Genomic DNA, 5,611 nt, shown 5'->3' on the forward strand with positions numbered 1-5,611 from the left:
ATGTGGATTACAAAAGGCTATTAGTAAGAGAACTCATTTTTATTATAATATTGCTATGCTCTAAGTTAGATGCAAAAAGGACTGTTCAACCTTCAGATACCTACCCTAGAAAGCCTGGGTGAGTGCTGTTTAATAGTACTTAGAAGTGATTTGATACATAGGCATTTGCAATATCTTGAGACTTTTCAAGGGTAGAAAATGGTAAACAGTGAAATCAGACATTTATTAGGGAGGTTAGAGAGTAAGATATTAACACCAAGGTGTCTATTTTCCTTTTTATTTTTTTACTTTATTTTATTTTATTTTTGAGTTGGAGTCTGGTTCTGTCGCCCAAGCTGGAGTACAGTGGCACACTCACAACCACTCCCGCATCGACCTGCTTGGCTCCAGCGATCCTTCTGCCTCGGTCTTCCAAGTAGCTGGAACTACAGGCCCGCTACCACGCCTGGCTAATTTTTGACTTATTGTAGAGATAAGGACTAGCCAAGTTGCCCGAGCTGGTCTCGAACCCGCGGGCTCAGGCAATTCACTTGCCTAGGCATCCCAAAGTGCTGGAATTACAGGCAGAGCCACCTGTATTTTTAAAGCCGTATTCATAGTTACTTTAAATTTTATTTATTTGCTTTTATTTTACTTTAAGTAAAAAAAAAAGTTCTGAAAGATTTTGCAGAATATTTTGATTTTTAGAGTAAATATTTTCTCTTAACCTAAATTTGAATAGTGAGACTTGGGCAGATTTCTTAAAAATGGTGATCACACAGCTAGCAATGAACAAAATGAGGTGGTGTTGAATCATAGTGTCTCCAAAGCCCACACTCTTTCCGTTATTCCACACTGAATCCCTTTATCACTTTTCACCCCATAATTCCACAGCTTGTAATTTACTGCAAGGAAATAATTCACCAAAAGAAAACAAGCCAACAGGAAAAAAAGAGAAGGAATTTAAATGCTCTACAGTAAGACATTTAAAAAAATCTTGGTATACTAACTATTATACACATTGTAAAAGCAATGAGATTTCCCATTAAATGAAAATTGAACCTGTGCAATTTACCAACCCCTCCTTCCCAAAACACTCTAAAACAACAAAGGAATAATGGAAAAATAATAGTAAGCCACAAGGAGAATGTGAGTGAAAAGAACATCACAAGGAATGTCAACAAAGTTTTCGAAAGTAGAAAGCACAAATCCTTGTGATAAGAAACTGAAAGAGCAGTGGCAATTAGCTAAATGCAGTGCAAACAGGGACTGCACTTTCCAAAGGAAAGCAAACTAGCTGCTCCAAGAAATACCCAAGAGCCTGGGGCTCATGGTACTGTGGGAAGCAAGGATGAGAGAAGGCTTGAGTGAAAGGCTGTGTAGACACAGTGGATTCTATGCTCACTTTTTCTCCTTCCTAGAAGAATGCAGAAGGTGACCGTGACCCCATGCCCATGAGATTCAGGGGAAGGCATGAGCATAGAATCTAGAAAAGAGAGCTGTCACAGGAAATTAGGGGAAGCAACTCAGAGAGCTTTCTACCCAGGCTGGAGCAGAAGGTAGGCAACTCTGTTAAAGAAAGCTTTTTTTAAACATTCAAGGGCAGTTTGCAGACACACAAAAAAGATTATTTAGAGAGTAGTTTGGTTTTTAAAATGCTTCATTAACTAAAGTTACAAATTTAAAATCCTTAAGAATTCAAATTCAACTTAAAAATAGCATTATTCTATTTGTATATCTAGCAAATTTCAATCACTTTTGAAGGATTGTTTGATTAATATTCAGTTCCATTTACTTGCTGAATTTATGATATCTACTTAAGCATTTTAAACTGCATTCTAAATGTTCTAGCTGTCTGACAAAAATTCTTAGGTGCTCATGTAATTCTCACAAATCTAATAATTGCATTTTAATTTCAAATTAAATCAACTACATATCTTAAAGTTGGAATTATGACACTGATCTATTAACTACAATTGATCAAATTTTCTTAAAAAGTACATACAGTTACATAAACATACAAAAATGCAATGATTCCTTAGGACAAAAAATATTGTTACTTTAGCTTGAGTTCCTTAAATATTCCTCTATTTAATTCTAAGTCGCCCAATGTTAAAATGCATTTCTTTTCCATTAAAGACAAAATTATGTTACCCACCATCAAAATTTTGAAGTTATCTTTTCAGCTTGCTCAAAGTTTCTTGATGTTCAGAGACCTTGGCCTGTGCAAAGATTGGATTTGTGCTCTTACTTAGTGCTGTTTATAGCTGCTATGCTAAACATTCTCTGACCTAAAGAAAGAGATCATTATGTAGCCTGCACCCCTTAGATTCAAAATATACATTACCTATTTTTTTCTGAGTATTCATAGAAAGCTTTAAGTCTGCCACCTCCATCCAACTGGCTACATGACTTACCAAAATTTGAATTTCTTTGGTCCTTTATAAAGTGTAAATGTCTTCTTATCTAACTTTAGAAACTGAATTTCATGAGTCTTTCATTCATTTCAAATTCTTCCTGACTGGCAAGACCACACAACTATTAGGAATAATAAGATGGCACTGAATTGATTTCTGAGTATCTGCTATTGTTTTTTCTTGTTGTGTGTTAGGGCATGGACAGGGTGAGGATCGCTGGATGGATGGAGAGGTGAGGGGAGGCACAGCACCACCAGAGCCAGCGTGCTGGAGGTGCATGCTGGCATCCCAGAGATCTGAGTAATGCAGAGAATTGCAACACACAAAGAGGTGAAAGAAGAAAAGATTTGTTTAAGAAAAGTTCACTCCCCACAGACAGAAAGCGGTCCTACACTCTGGATGAGTGTGGCCCCTTAGCCTCCCAAGCCCTAGCTTAAGTCCTTTTCCTTGGAGATGTTGCAATCAGGTAGACGTGACTGCCGTGACTTCCTTATCAACCACCTGCGAATGTCTCGGAGATCCTGTGACACAGAGACTCATTAATGTCTATCCGTATTATCATAGCCCCTAGAGAAGGGCGTGACAAAGATTTTGGTGCTCCTGTACCTTCCTGAATGACATTGCTTAGAGCTAATGAAGGGTGCACTTCCCCTTATCTCCTATGCATTCCTAGTGGGTAGCTTTGGGGGATCCTTGACTTTCCCACAAAGAGCTGCACGGTATGCCTTTCTGTGCCTCTGGTGAGTTATCCCTCATTTATCATCCATACATCCACATTTTTGAATGCGCACTCTTGGACCCCCCTGGCTTTGCTGTTTGGATAAGTTTCTGGGTCTCTCGGGTTTTCTTGGTTCACATCTTGGGGGATACCTAGCAAGGGTCTGGAACCCAATTGCCAGAAGTCCTGAAACTGGGCCTTCCAAGACATGGTGGAACATAGCGTCCCATGAGCTCCAGTGGGCACAGGGACAGGAGGACACTCTCTCCCTCGTGTCTCACATCCTTTACGCTGATTCCTCTGAACCTGTTGGAGATGTCTGGCAGGGGATCTGGATGGGTTAAGGCCCAGAAACAAATCCATAAAACCAAGAGCCCATTCCAGTTGTATCCCTGTTTCCTTTTACAGGAGCCATGGAAAATGCTTAATCAATTATAAAGAAAGATACACCACTGGCATGCCTTTTAAAACACCCTAAAGTTTTAAAACTCAGTGAGGATATTGACCCAAAGCTTTAATATTTTACTGCAACACTGCTTGGCCACAATATAAGCTGGGGGATGGCAAAACCCGGCCAGAAGGTGGTTCCTAGATCCTAACAACCTTCTGCAGCTTGATTTGTACTTAAAAAGAAATGACAAGTACCTTGAGCTCCCATATATTCAAGCCTTCTATAAATTAGCTCACCACCCAGATATTCATTCTTCCTGTTGCATTTTTATGTTGGCTCTCCAGATTCCATTGCCCATAGGTTCCTCAGAGGATATCGGCCCTGCTAATTTAGCTGCCCCTCTCCTAAAAACTCCTACACCTCCTTCATACTCTCCTACAACTCCACTTCCTACATTATAGCAGTTTACAAATATTGATTTAAACTCTCTGGAGGGACAAACTCTTTTGGCTAAGTATTATATCTTCCAGTCAGTGCATTAGGTGCAAACTCCAAAAATTAAAAAAGGGCCCACAAACCCCTCATTAGAACTATTGGATACAGCCTTTAAAGTCTTTAACAACTGGGAGGAGGAAAGAATACAGGACTGCAAACCTAAGCAGGAAGTGTTTCAGTTTTTCTCTACCACTTTGGCAAAGAGAGGCACCACTAATGATCTTCCACCCCAGATGGTCAATCGCAGAAGGCGTACACAGCCCCCTTCCTAGATTTGTTTCCAATGCCGTCAAAATGGGCATATGGTCAAAGACTGTCAAGCCCCGCCACCAACAACACTGTACCAAATGCAAACGGCATGGACATTGCACTCATGATTGCCCCATTCACCGAGCCAGAGGGGAGCACATGGCCCAGAGGCTTGCTGCAAATGAGGGACACCAGAAACCTCGCATGATCTCAGAAGGGGATCTCTTGGGCTTACTCCAGTCGGATTGACTTGTCCCTGGCTCAGTAGCCCCAACGTCTTCAGAACAAACTATTAAATCAACCGAGCCTAGGGTGGAAATATCAGCGGCTGGCAGGGTTATATCATTCATTATTAATATGGGGGCTACATGCTCAGCTCCACTTGAATTTTCCAGTCCACTCCTTCCTTCACCCCTTTCAGTTATGGGGGTGCAGGGCATTATATCCAGGCCTCTCACTATGCCATTACTTCCATGTGTCCTGGGAGATACAATATTTCAGCACTCCTTCCTTGTTATGCCAACATGTCCAGCTCCATCAGTGGGAAGGGACATTATGACAAAAATTGGAACTAATATTATTCTTTACCCTGAGTCATCACTACTGTGTTTTTTGGGGTGCCTTTTGTTTAGCTTTGGATTCCCAATTATGTACTTATAGCTAAGCCATTATACAAGGCTACTCAGGATCCAGAACATAAGCCTCTGGACTGGCACTCACCAGCACAAAAAGCTTTCTTGTTGCTCTGGGACTCACTAACAAGGACCCCAGCTCTGGCACTCCCCAACTTACAAAAGAATTTTATACTCTACATAACGGAGAGGGGAGGAATAGCCTTGGGGCGGCTAGGACAAAGGTATGGTCCAGATATGAAGGCAATAGCATACGTACCTAACCAATTGGACAATACAGTAAGAGGGTGGCAAAAATTATTAAGCAAAAAGACTATTGCCCCAAAAACAATGCTGGAAAAGTGAAAGTAATCCTGTACATAATATGTATGATTAGTTAAAGCCTTTAATTTATTAACATAAGTTGAAATATTCCCTTGTAAATTATCTATAGTTGTACTTTAACAAGGAAATACAGTCACTATGACAAAGTCTGAAGAATGAAATACTGAAAACATTAGAGAGAATTTAAAACAGGTAAACACTGGCAAGAGAAAATAGGTTCTTTTGTTTTTATAATAGATCTGATATACTTTCACAATGATTGATACATGTTAGAATGTGAAGTCCAATTTATTTTGTCACTTATCCTATGTTGGATTAATAATCCGTGTGTCTGGTCTGTGGTAGATATGGCTCCTGAAGCTTGTTTCTTATTTCACCCTAGAGAGACTGATTGAGAACTCTAAGA

Source organism: Carlito syrichta, unplaced genomic scaffold (genome assembly GCF_000164805.1).
Source record: "Carlito syrichta isolate Samal-C Ts95f unplaced genomic scaffold, Tarsius_syrichta-2.0.1 Scaffold304700, whole genome shotgun sequence".
NCBI classification, from domain to species: Eukaryota; Metazoa; Chordata; class Mammalia; order Primates; family Tarsiidae; genus Carlito; species Carlito syrichta.